The sequence below is a fragment of the Phaenicophaeus curvirostris genome, chromosome 1, assembly GCF_032191515.1.
Source record: "Phaenicophaeus curvirostris isolate KB17595 chromosome 1, BPBGC_Pcur_1.0, whole genome shotgun sequence".
Lineage (NCBI taxonomy): Eukaryota > Metazoa > Chordata > Aves > Cuculiformes > Cuculidae > Phaenicophaeus > Phaenicophaeus curvirostris.
The window spans coordinates 142689410-142703894 of record NC_091392.1 but is presented as its reverse complement, the minus strand read 5'-3'; the positions used below and the strand labels follow the sequence as shown (position 1 = coordinate 142703894).

General features: G+C 38.6%; 1 protein-coding gene across 1 annotated transcript in view; it reads right to left on the bottom strand.

Moving 5' to 3' along the window:
* Positions 1-3611: 3611 nt before the first annotated feature.
* LOC138731031 (interleukin-1 receptor type 1-like) overlaps positions 3612-14485 on the bottom strand; it is a 38577-nt gene continuing 27703 nt past the window's right edge. Inside the window, exon 13 of the mRNA XM_069876734.1 lies at positions 3612-3713. The gene's annotated coding sequence lies outside the window, so the exon portion shown is untranslated. The remainder of the gene's footprint in view (positions 3714-14485) is intronic.

The window sequence follows — 14485 nt, the reverse complement described above, 5'->3', positions numbered from 1 at the left end:
CAAAGTTCATCTTTGTTCATCCTTTATAGAAGAAGGCTTCTACCTAGAACTTCTTTTCTGACATTACCAAGGAGCAAACTGGACTGGCAGGTGGGAATGGGGAGCAGAGTTTCACATATCCTGATTATCAGAGGCTTGGATCCAAAACAGGACCTAAACAGATTTGCATTTGCCAGCAACCCTGTTGACTTCATTCATCATCTAAGGTATACTTCAGTCACACTTGAAAAATTACATGGGAATTCATGGCTCAATATTGTCCTGAGAAAGAAGAGTAAGGAGTGAATGCCCTGCACATATTTGGAAACCAGTTTGCTCTTCAGCTGGTATGAGCAACATTTGATAGACACATGGTGTCTCATTCTCCTGAACAGCACCATCAAGAGCAAATGTTGAAAGTTTCTTTGGCATACTGCAGTGAGCACCTCATTTCCATAATCCATGAGATATCTACCCGTTCCATTTCTGTCTTTCTGTGTAAAATTGAAACACTGCCATCTATCTCTGATCTTTCTGAGAATTGATTTTCCTTGACTTGTTCTCACTGAGGTTTGCTATGATATAGATCTGCTCTGAAACACCACTTCATTCTCCCCACTAATTTTCATGCTAGTTAACTGTCTTTCACTATGTGTTACTGCTTCAAATCAGCTTTAGTTAGCCTATGTCTCACTTTTCTTTCCTGACAGAAATTAGTTTTTTCACTTGGAGCTTATGAGAGCCACTATTGATCCTTCCCAATAGTTCACCATTCCTAGATACTTCTGACTCTGCTACTTAGCATTGGCTTTTCTTCCTAAAACATCCTCTGTCCATCCATGTACATTTGGAATGGCTCACTTGTTCTGGAGAGGGGCAGCCTGGTACATCTGGGATTGCCTGATACATCTGGGACTGCAGCAGGGTACATGCACAGTCAGAACTACTGATGTAGCAAGGGATGATGAATCTCTCCGAAGGGTATTTATGCAGCTGTCCAGAGCCCTGAAGGCATTCAGCATCTGATGGCACAGTATGGAAAATCCATGTAGGTGTGCACACATAAGCAGACATGATATGCAAAACTCTAGGTGCAGCAGGTCTAGTTCATACAACTGAGATAGGATACATCTATATCAACTGAGTATCCACAGTGAAGTCTCCAAACCAACCCTAAGAAACAGCTAAGTGAAGAACTGTAAGCTGAATGAGAAATAGAATTTAATATCATTACAGTATTTGAGTAATCAAATAAAACTAAAAAATACTCAGAATATTCCTTCTCTGCTGGGAACCTTTTCCATCCCAGTGTTTGGTTCTGTCTATGAACTTATTTGCCCCCAACGAGGTATACCAGCAGCTATACTAACTGTCCTACAACTTTATAGAGCTATTTTGTTTAAGTAAGGAGATAATTCAGCAAGATGACAAAAAGTAAAATGATTGATTTTTAAAGGAAAATCAGTTTCATCAACAAGATATAGAGACTATCTTTTCTTTCTTATTTTATATTTTATTTGTACGTGTCTATTTTGGTTTTGGCCACAACTGATATCGCTATTGGAGACACTGGTGAGTCCCTTATTGCAAGTTCTATTGCAGCCCAAGAGGGAAGGCTAGTGATTAATTGAAAGTTCCAAGAAACTGTGGTTTCTCCATTTTTGAGATACAGCTTTGTCCAGGAACGTAGACAGCCAATTACTTGCCCTCACCAACTCTTCAGACAGGTGCCAGAATGATCAAGGAGTGAGAAATTTGTATTTGCTGATCATCGTACTTGCCAGTTGTTGTATTTAGCCTTCTGTTTCTTGAAAAAGTATGTCTTTGAGAAACCTTACACATGCTGGCTTACCAGCCTACACTGAAATTGTGCAAAATAGTTATGCTGAATAGACAGATTCTTTCCACCTAACTCTGATGATTTGTTCACTGATTTTTCCCTGTATTTTAAAGTTACCATGTATTGGCAGCAAATCGGTTTGTGTGTGCAAATACATGCAATACATGGGGCTCTAATTAAAGTGGAATGTTTCCTGAAAATACAAAGAGAGTAGGCAATTAAAAGAACACTGTGATTCCATTTGGATTTTCCAAAACCAGCAGTAAATTGCCAAATTACCTCAATAAAAAAAATGAGGCAGAGTTCGCAGTTTTAGACAGCAAATAGCAAGAGAAGGACTGGTTCACTAGTGCTTTACAGCTTGTGGCACTACTCTGTACAAAACAAAACTAACGCATTCACACATGTGTGTTTCTTATGTGAAATAAAAAGGGTATTACAAGGCACAATACAAAGGCACCTCACACCCCACAGTCCAAAGGAAGAGGTTCCCATAGCTTGAAGCACTAAGAGTCAAAGGCCATAATTTCTGGAAACAGTTGAGTTTTCTTTCTGCTTTCACAGATTCATTTAGAACTTATGCCTTATTACATTTGTTTGAAGTAAAACCTGTATAATAGATTTTTTGGTCCTGAGTACATCACAAATTTAGCGTGCTAATATTCAGGGGGAAAAAAGAAAGGCATAAATTTTCCATAAATCTATTTCTTCCTGTAGCTCGCAATAACTGTATGTTATGAGCTTAATTCTAAGCTCTGAAGGAAAACTTCCATATGATGTTGAAAAAGCACTAGCTTAAATACAGAGATTTGGTATAACTACCTGAGTATGTCAAAACTTAGCCCCTAATGATCCACTATCAAAGGAAGATGAAAGAGCTGGGAACCCCCCTAGATCTGTTAAAGAAGTAATCTATAGTCTTAACTCCTTGCTTCTCCAAAAGCAACTGTGTTAGTAACACATTTGTGATTTCTTGTCCAAAATTATATTTGGTAACAAACTGTTTATAGTACTGTTTCTATAAGTGAACAAACGTAGAATTACCATACTTTGCATACTAACAAAACTCAATGTTATTGCAATTTCTACTTTAAAAATCTTAATAGACTTTGCAATGTAGACATACTGTGAAATAGCAGTTGTGTGAAATTTGTTTAGTAAGACATAGAATTCGTTCGTTCACATTTTGAAAACTACTTTCATTAGAAAACCCATTCTGACTTAAAACAGGCTATGAAAATAACAGCAGTAACACTGAATTTACTCCAGAAGTAGCACTTATGGTATCTAACACCTACACTACTTACAGCTGTAAGTGAAAATTTAGGAATTTTTACATTTAAGTATGGAAATACTAGAATTAATATACACATCCTTCTTACAAAATATTTTAAAGCAAAAAATGTAAATAAATATACTAAACTCTGAAAAATTAATTCTACACTAGTATTTTCTTTGCCTTCAAAAAATTAGTAAAATTAGATAATTTTACTAATCTATCCTCAGAAGATTGAGGATAAATCCATTTCCAAATACACTTCATTGTAAGGTAAGTCTTATTCTGGTCCCAAAATTATTTGTCAATACCATAAGCGTATATCATATTTTAATATATATATCTATATAATATTAATAATATTATTATCTATAATTATATATAAATAAGTGTAAATGAACAGAAAAAAACTTCACAAAATACTTCATACTGTTTTCAGTAGCACCAGTAATTTTTGGTTAAATGATAGTATAAATTATTCAACCTACCATCTGGAAAATTCAGAAAGCAGAGAAGAGTCTTGTTTTCTGTGGCTGGGTCCTTCACACTGATTTCTCTGCTGTGGCTTGTACCAGATATTACTGGGAACTAATTTGATCTGGCTTGTGCAATTCATATCTGTAGAGGCAAGATAAACAGGTTTATTTTGAGACGCCTCCCACTGAACAGAGCAGAACAGGCAGATTACTGTAGTAACTTTAGGTATCTATCAAAGTTGACATCTTATAGTTCCAATTAATCAGATATCTTGTATCAATAACACACATTTTCCTTTAATGACAAATTATCCCATTTTAGCATGATTGTACTGCAATAAATCTGCTGGCTGGTTATGGGATTTCTCACATGCCTAGGAAGAACAAAGAAGGGTCGCTCAGCCGACAGAGGGTGCTTTGAAACAGAATTTGTTTCTATACAAGTAACAACTTTGCCTAGTCTAGTCAGTCAGCAGCTTCCAGAGAATGGTTCTCAAAGTCCATGGAGCACCAGGAACAGTTTTTAGTGAAGGAAACTGCTGCACTGAAGTTGAACTGATAAAAAAAAGGCTGCTGCATTAGCAGCTAAATTAAGTCTCTGGGGAAAGGAAGGATGGAGGGGCAGAGTAGTCCCACAGAAATCCAGAAGCAAATCTGGGAAAGCAAGAGAGAGAGGGAGAATTCACCACAGGGGTAGAGATGACCCAGCATACCGTGATCCACAAGAACAGGTATTCAGGAGACCATATGGGCCATTGGATGTCAGAAAAGACAGTTCTAGGCAGCACTGTTCAAGATTGTTGAGCAGTCTTCCCAGTATCAGCACTAAACCTAAACCCATGAGACCAAAGTCCCAAATTATCCCCTCCTTGTGCAGCAGCAAGTCTAAAGGGGCAATTTTGGTACCAAATCAGCCAAACTCCAGAGGACAAATCATCCTAATGAAGCAACCCACAGAAGACATTTTGAGAATCAACTGTTCATTCTTTCTTTAACCAAACAAGAAAATTTTATACCATGGTCATTCAAACCCTTATCTTTCCCCGGCAGTGTTATGAATACTATTTATCATTTCCTGTGTTCCTGGCACTTCTCTGTCATTATGCAGAAACTCCACATCTGTACACAAAGACGATGTAATTAAACTCACAAACTCACTCACAGACCCTGCTCAGGTTTGTGTAGTTTCATTGGGATCAAACCATTCCTCACTTGCTGACACAATTCACTAGAGACTTGGGCAAAAAGTCTGCAGTAACCATCTGTGTTCAGTGCTAGATTCAGCATCCTCTTACCACGACATGTCAGGTTACTTCAGGGAAATGGAAAATCCATTCAAGTTGAGCTAACTTCCATTGCCTGGATACAAAATGAGTTCCTCTATGATTCATGAAATCCACTAAAACTTAAATCATTGTGTTGCTCATTGTGTTGCTCCCTACTTCAGAAGAAGACTTCACACCTTAGTCTGTTCCCCATGCCCAAATTGTTCCCAGATCAGGATGCAGATGAGAAACTGAGCTCCTGGTTAAAGATAAGAGTTACCAGCTGAGTAAAAGCCATTTTGCAGCTCTCATAAGAAACTACAATCAATGTTGAATGCTTCATAACTTTTGGCCCAGCTTCTACAAAAATTCCTATCAAATAAGTATATGGAAAATTATGCTTACAGAAATACATAAAGAAATTTGATAATTTAGATGCATCGTGCTCCCTTGCCAACCTGTATGCATAGTATTCCAACAAGCAAGAGAATCATCTGTTCTCCAAGCAAAGAGATCACGACGTAATGGGCTCAAACCAAACCAGGGTATTGTTAGGCAAGAAAAAATCTTTTAACAGGAAAGGTAGTGAAGCACAGGAAGAGTTTGCTGGAGCTGCCACTAGGTGTTAGGAAAAATCTGGTATTGGAATCAAGATGCTGTAGATGGCTCCATTAATAGGAGATGTTGTATATGGCTTACGAGTACTAGGATAGAATGGACCAGAGATTCAGCTGTCTGTTATTCAGTGGATCATTTTGGTGCAGCATGGCTGCATGAACTTAACTGTGTTGGCAAAATTATTCCTGAGCTGTAAAAAGTATGTGAGTTAAGGGCATACTAGATACAGAAAGTAAAAGCCCAGAACAAATTAAGTTATTGAGATCGTAAGACTTATGAGTTCAAGCATGCAAGAAGAAAAATGATGACACAAACAAAGAAGAAAGATAAAATTCTAAGATCAAAAGCAGAGAGAGGAAAACAGCTATTTAGCAATATCCAGATTTACTCTACTCCAAGAAATAGTACTTAGCCTACTGGCATATTATTCCTGGCTGTATAATACCTACCTCTACCAGCCAGAAAATAATTGCTGTGCACATTTTCTGTACACCACTTGCAGGCAGTCATTACACGCATTAGGGGACACCAGCATATAAGCAAACCTGGCAAGGAATGTTTCACTACCTGCATTTGTTGAGGCCAACCTAGGAAACACTGGTGGAGTTAGCAAATGGCCAGATGGCAGGGGAAGCTATTGTGGGGTGTGTCCATACCATGGTAGGTCTAACGTTTTTTAGCTGGCGAGGATCCACCCTACTTGAGGTTGCATTGTCCTTCCTGTTCCTTTGTATTATGGTGCCTTACTTGCAGCTAGCATGGGCACCTCACACTTTTTGCAAAAGGGAAATTAGATTTTTTCAGGGGTTAAAATATTCTGCAGAGGATACACTCCTCTCCTCTCAAGAGAAGATTTGTCAATTATCTTTATTGGTAATCAGGCAGTCCTATTACCACCCACATCATGATAAAGACAAATGGACTGGTCCCCAGATAGCTCTGGTGGTTCCTTCTATTGAGTGGGTTAAGACAATTATCCCAAGAAGGCACAGAAGTTTAATAGTGCTTCCTTCTCCCTCAAAGGGGAAGTGATAGAGAGAATGGTGAGGCCCAGTGGCCAGCCAAAGTCAACTGATATGGCAGGGTCACAGACAATGTTAGGTGAGGATATGTCTGTGGACAGAAAAGGATTGGTAAGAATTTAACTGTTACAAAGCTATCAATATTTTCATCACACTCATCTTTCATCTTCATCACACCAAGACAGAGCTATTAAGTCTCTTTTCAGATCCAGTGTCATTGCTAACTAGTGTATTAATGTTGAGAGGATGCAAAATGAAGGTGAGAGTATCTTGAAGTAAGCAATTGGCTAAAGTAACAAGAATTATATTTGCCCTTTTTAATGTGTCTGGTATGTATTTACCTTTGAGTCACACATTGGTATATTACTTGTGAAGCTACTTGATCAGTAGTAGCTTATAGAAGGTCTTAACAATGATAGTTGTCCTTGACAGGCTAAGGACAATACTCAGACAAAAATTTTAACACCATCACCAAAGCCTTTGTATCGTAAAACCACATTCCTTTTCTAAAGAAGTTCTCAATTTCTTTGCACCATAACTTGCCACAAAAAGAAAGCAGCTGCACTGCCATCCTATAGAGCCTGGATACAGTCAGACTGAAAACAACAACAGCTGTTCTGAATGTCACCAGGCCGACAGCTGGATTCCCGTGGGGACAACACAAAGCCCACCAGAAAGATTATCAGTGCAGTACATCTGCTCTTATGGAAATAAAAATACTCTGCTGAGTCTCTAGGATCATCCATTCCCACAGGTGGCCCTGTCCTTGGACGTCAGAAGGCTTTACAGAGTTGAAAGTGAGTCTAATCGGGCAAGTATCTTTGAGCAAGAAACCTATCCAAAGTTTAGTCATAAAAGAATAGCTGAATAAACCTCCTCTCCTGTGTTCAAATAACTTCAGGACATAGACAAGATGTGTCTAAGTGAAATATTCCAAATTTTAAGTCAAAGACTGTTAGATCCAAGAGGTCATTCTTTGGTGCAACAGCAAAGACTGATTCCAGAAGGCCCAGATCTTAGAGCTAACCCTCCCCTCAGAGCTAACCTCCTCCTGTGTAGCACCCACTCCATTTCCCGTTACTGTGGAACAGAAGACTATTCAGTGCATCACTGTTGTTCATATCTAACCTCTTTCCTGAGATTAAGGTGTTTTTTTACACGATTTCTTAGGAAGAAACTTCTACAAATGCATGGCGTTCTGGAAATCAGAAGTCAGATGCAAAAGACACAGTTCTTACTGATTTACGCAACTAAAATAATTTGGGATTCTCTGGAACGTCATTGAAGATAATTTTCTGATAAAAGATACTGTTCATAATAGCTTCTTGCTAAACAGTGTTGTTTATTTCTTAATGTAATTAATTACTCAAAGCTAATGTCCTACTGATAAAAAAAGAGACATGACGTACTGACAGCATGCAGGAACAGAGCTTTAGTTGTAAAAAGTACTTATATTTTTGATAAAATCAGTATTTAAGAAAGTCTCTTGTTTTGTCTATAGGTTATGGACTGGGTTTTAGAAGAACACTTTATGTGATCATTATCTCATTGTATTTACTAACAGATCTGGCTGCAACTTGGAGCTTGCATTCCCAAAAAGTTTAAAATATTTCAGAAAGAAAAACAAGGCTTCTAACAAAAACTAGAACTTCTGAACTTTTCCTATGAAAATGAAATGTCACCCAACTTCTTTTTTCTAGAATAAAAAGAATCAACATTTTTGTTTGGTATTCTATTGTTTAATCAGCCAGATGTCCAGACCCCATGAAGTCCTCTCCTAGAGCTCAGAAATCCTTAATCCTTAGGCCTGAGAGCTCTCATAAAAGCAGAGAGGGCTATGAGCATGAAAACATTCTCTAGTCCTGTCTCCCAACAGTTGGTTACATGGAAACTAGGACAAAATATGGCAGCAGTTGGGCTGTCTATTCTAGCACTCTATATACCCAGTTTGACCAGTGTATGAAATTGAGAAAACAGACAGTAAAGCTTTAAAGACACTGAAGACACTGTAAAGACACTAAATGGCCCACAGAGCTCCTTTCAGTACTTATTACTGGATATTTCAGGTTTGTTTTTTTCACCATGAAAGTTAAAACTCGATACACTTTTTCTCTCTCCTCACTAATCTGAACTCCTCTGTTTATGCAAAACCTACCTGCAGATTCCCACAGAATTTCCTGTGAGACTTGGGAGATGACCTGTTCCAGGAAACGAGCTTCTTTTCCCATCAGTCTAAAAATGAGATATTTCCTCTCATCCATGGTCACCATGCCTACTCTTCCTGCATGACACAATCTTGGTGTATCAATTGTTTTCACTGTCTATTCACTCCCAGGCCAAACTCCTACTTTTCATAGGATTCTACATGGAAAATAGCGTGTTATGCAACCATGGCTTCTACCAATCACAAGCAGGTCTTTGCCAGGGCTGTTTCACAGATTTGAGAGGTCTTTGTGTACAATGATGTGGTCTGACAGATGTCTATAAAAAGCAGCAGTTGCTGGGAAGATACAGGAGAAACCGTGTCTCACCTGCTTCCATATAGAGAGTAGGCAGCACAACAGGAACATGGGAATTTGGTGCTGAAGAGTGGAATACCTTCACTCGAGGCAAATATTTTTCAAAGTCGTTTATTCTTTGGACTTTTGGTCCATCAACGACTTCTGGGCAGCAGCTGTCAGAGACAGTGGAACACAAGCTCCTCCAGAGCCTCTGTGAGGGGGTTGACCCACAGCTAATCAATGCCTATACAGGAAATATGAGTCCTCAGCATGGGTTCAGCAAGAGATGGAGGTCAGTTCATGTCCTTTTTTTTAATCAAATGTGTTAGATAAGAAACATCTCTGCTCCAGCTCATTTCCACAGCCAGCAGCAGAGCTTGCATGGTCTCCTAACAGTTTCTGAGGGCCTCAGTGCCTTAAAGAGCTACGAGTTTTAAGCACTCCAGCTTGATTGATCTCAGAGACCATGACCAGAGGCCAAACTGCTCCTAGACTTTTTGCTCTACAGTTAGTAAGACTCAGAAGCAAATTTGCTCAAGACATCCCACACTAGCAGTGAAGAGCATGCTCAGCATCGTATGACATGAGCAGAGATCTCTCTCTCCCTCCACAAAACAACACAGCCTCATCATGTGCTGGAGCCTGACAGCCTTACTAACCACCCCCTGGTCCTCCTAGGCACACCAGTCCATGACTCAGGCTATAGGACACAATAAAAATTTTGGAAGTTTCATAGTTCCTGTGTAAATACTTGAAATGCAAAGGCCAATCTGTTAGTCAGTTCTGTAGCAGAATGATTGCCTTTGGACAACGGATGAATTTTCATGGGAAATCCCATGAGACCATGTCCTATAGGTTTATTTGGTTTCGTGCTGTTAGACCTTGATCTACACAAATTATTCTCAAAGAAATAATCTTACCAACACATAGAAAGTGATCAGCTTTCCCTACCTGCAAAGGACACCTTGGGGTCATTTTGAATTTTCTCTGGAAACAGCCCGTTGTTCAGCAGGTGTCAAGAGGGCAAATAGACTGTGAGGAGTTACAGCAAAAGAACAGAGAACAAAACAGGAAATGTTGCTATACCGATGCAACAAATCCTTATCTTGAGCACTGGATGTAATTCTGGTTGCCAGTGACAGAAAGCATGTAATAACAACAAAAAAAGTTACTAGAAAGAACAGTAAGAATAGCAGAGGTACAAAGGGCTTTTGCTACAAGGTACGTATACAACAGTATGCTTTCACGTAAAAACAGAGACTAATTGTCAAAAGAAGTTGTCAAAAGCAGATGCACAAATGGGTTCAAAAGGTGTGACTCAAACTTAGGAAGAAGAAATACTTTGATCACCATTTGAGACAAGTTACTTTAAACTGAGGATGTCCATACCACATGACAGACACTGGCGGGGTTCATCATCCTCTCCTTTGCCTGTTTTTGATCATGGTTTTGGTTAGCAATAAGATAAAGACCTCGGGGTGGGGGAGGTTGTGCAAGCTGGTATGATGGTTCTTATTTTCTTACATTAATAGAGAAACAGAAGAAACATAAAAGTGGAGGCTACTCTCATTTGAGTTTAAATTCCATATTTCATCAGTTATTTCATTTCATCTCATCTCACAAATATTGTGATTAATAATCCTGCAAACAAGCAAAAAAGCAATTCTTTCCCTGAAATCAGGAATTCTTGCAGAACTTGGAGATCTGTTCCCATAAGGTGTCAAGTTGTGTTTTTTAAAAAGCTTGTTCCTTTCCTCCCCTTTGTTTTTGCTTTGGACCAGAAAATCTGCTGGGAAGAAAAAAAGAAAAAAAAAAATAACACAAAACCAGGAGAGGCACACACACACAATAACAAATTTCCATTCTTCGTGGCTCAGAAATACAAAGAAATGCAGATATATGGGGGAAAAAAAGTTCCTCCAGAGAAGAGATGTGATGGATTTTGAGCACTGAGAATAAATGTGAGGTGGCAAGTTTTTGCATTTATAAGCAAAGAAACCTGTTATTTGATGCCGAGGGATTATTTTCTGTTCCAAATCCCACTTTCAATGAAGAGTCAAAAGCCCTTTTGGGAAAACAGACTTTCTGGCACAGTTTTCTTGGCTGATTTTAATTACTAGCTACTTAAGTAGCACAGCACTGAGCTCTGCACACTCAGGACCCATCCTCTGGAAACGACAAAGATTTCTCACCAACATAAAACAATTTACAATTTACAACTCAGATTGAGAACAATTCACAAATCCCAGACAAGACTTGCAGTCAGAACACTTATCCAGAAACCAGAAGACCCAACTTAGAAGGTGTCTAGAGGCTTCTACATCACAGCAAGAACACTCCACACTGCCCATTGTAACTGGGATGCCTCAGATTGGGGATTATAATTCATGGAGAAGACAGATAAAACCAAATTTGAATCTAGCCATGTGAGATGTGACATCAGTAAGAAATTTGTATTCTGAGGCTCTGAATCCCTTTAAGTGTGTTGAGTTCCCTCACCTTTGCTTTCAACAAGCAAAACTGCTCTACCCAGTACAAATCGGCCCAGATACCTCAGGAGAAGTAGAAAATGTCCCAGAAGGAGTTCAGAGAGCATCTCCTCCTTCAGGGCAAGAGTTCACCAGTTTCCTGAAGACCACTCTAACCACTAGGTCAGTACGGGAATGAAGAACTGAGCGGGGGCGCACCAGGCATTCAGATTTTTTGTATCATCAGAGCTATTTCTGCTCTGTTAGCATCTCTATCTCAGAAGACATAGCCAGCTTACATCATGACTGGAGGTGGAAGTAAGTATTTCCCAACAGTCCTCTCTAAAGTCAACAGTAAGGGTCAAGAATAGCCAGTTTTGGTAGTAGAGCTCCCTCTGAAGGGCTTAGAGGCCCTTCCGCCACTAACCAGACAAGCATATTAGACCATCCCTTTCCCTTCAGGGGAAGGAGGGGGATAGGGAGGCATGTCTAAATTCAGGCAAGGACATTGCCCATAGGCACTCACATTTCTAGCTCTGCAGGATATTACAGAAGCAATACTACCTTCATGCAAATTAATTTCTCCTAATTTGCTCAGACAACCAGAAGTTTTCTGAATGAGACTTCTGTTGTGGAGAACTCTTTCTACAGACTTTCCTCCTGCTGCTATCACAAAGCTTATCAGTACTGTAAAGTCAGCATAAAGTTTCTGTCAGGTTGGTTTTCTGCCCCAGCAAAACCTCAGGCATCAGATCTGACCTTTGGTTAGCCACAAAGTTTGAATTTTAAAAGCTCAGCAGAAATGGTAGTCTATCATACTGAATAAAACCAGAAAACAAGTTTAATCTCTCTGCACATCTCTAGCAAAAGCACACTTTTTCTATGAATTCATGTGCTAAAGGATGGAAAGACACAATTTAAAAGTAGTCATTACTAGAACAGCAACTCTGTGACTGATAAGCCAATGAAGGAAACATATCTGTAAAGTAATTGCTGCATTACAAACTCCTTGAAAAACAGCTGGGAGATACTAAGTCCTTTAGTTATTAATTGTATTAAAAATACCCTGTTCAGCTTGTGTTGTCTTTCTGGAGAAGTTTATTATGAAGTTTCAGAAAATACAGAATTACACTACAAGAATGTGTCCGATGAGAAAATCTAAATCAAAGAAAAATCAATTCTCTAATAATGCTTTAAATCCACAGCTCAACTACATACACTTAACAAAAGAAGTAGAAAATTAACAGTATTCTGGCATGTTTTCCAGCATATTCATCATAACAGAAGATTAGCATATCAACCCAGCATAAAAGAACACATCTCAGCTACATTTTCAAGAAACAGCATTAGGAAATAGGGATATATCTCTGGCCTGCAGATTTCAGAAGAAAGTTCTAAATGCACAACTAAATATTGTAACAAATGTTACTTTAGCCTTTTCTAGCCAGTATGAAGAGGAGTCAGATTGTGAGTGAAAAAAAAACAAAAAAACCCTGACGTTGTACACTTCGGCACACTTCAGCTACATTTCCTTTCAGTCGATCAGTCAAAAAATCAATCAGTTCAACCAGTTTCCCACCTGTAATATTTTTTCTATCAACTTCACCTCTGACTCCCTATTGGAAATTCTATTTGCCAGTAAATATTTCCAATGTTGTTCCAGCTAAAGTGGAAATGACTAATTCTGATCATCTTTTTCTCTTTTTTCCTTTTCTCTTCTTTTTTCCCCCCTTTGGAGGTGTTGTTGTTCTTGTTGCTGTCTTGAGCTGGAGAACAGAGAGTCTAGAATTAAAATCCTACCATTCAATAACATCTGCGCATCTTTATTTTAGACAGTTCCAGCTTTTGTCATAGCTGTAAGTATTGTTTGTTATAACTATTCAGAGACTCAAAACTGAACCTAAGTTCCATTACAAATACATAGTTATAATTGCATTTTTGTGTCATCCATGCATCTGCCAGCAACACACAGGTAAAGTCTGTGAGGTTACATAACCCTTTTTTTTCATGTTCTTTATATATCCCAGACTCAACTGAACTCACTGTAGGTCAATGTGCTCAATTATACTCAATTATTACTACCTCCTGTTTTTTTCTGGTTTGCTTATTTAAGTCAAACAGTATCTGGAAAGAACGAGCTAATTTCTTATGATTGAAATTCTAGGTAAATTAATAAGAAGGAAGAAGCACCCAGAAGTTTCAGTCAAAATGTAATATTCAATAGGAAGCAGTAGAAGCATCATCTGCATCAAGATGCAGATTGGAAAATAAATATTTATGTTCCAAATGCTCAAGCAAGAGAATAGTGATAACAAAAGAAGTAGCACCTGCTCTAGGAAAATATTTCCAGGTAGTTTTCACCAATAGGGTCCCTTCAGACGGACCATTAAAGCTTGAAAAGAGAAAGAATAAATATACTGCTACAAACACTGTTAACCTCAGATATTGAATCAACTGTTTGGTTCAAGTTGGGGTTACTGAAATCTTGGAAAAATGACAGATTTTTCACAAGCATAAAAAATAACTGTACAGGCAATGTAACAGACAATGGCAAATTTTATTGACATGAAGGAACAGGCAGTAATAGACAAAAGAAAAGAACAATGATGAATTTTGTAGAGTTTACAATTCAGGCAAGATGATTCCCTCCAAGACTTGACATTTATGGAAATAAACCATCAAAAAAATGACGTAAAAAAAAGACGTGAAAGTATGCTTGTAAACAGCAGAGGTATCAAATTTTGATGGAATAGCTCCATCCTCGTAACGCATTTATAGTTCAGGTCATAGAAACAGGACAACAGCTGTGCTGGTTCAGACCACCTATCTCAGTACTTTTTCTACAATAAGGACTATTAAGAAAAATAAAGAGTAAGATCATAGCCAACATATACCATAACTCCACCTCAGTACCCTCCTAGCCTCCAATTACTCTCACCACCAGGAATATCCTGAGTCTGTTATGTTTGCCTGTTTTATCTGATCCTATTGGATCTCTCTTCCAAGTCTGGTCTTCCCAGAAACACGTGTGGATTTCCCA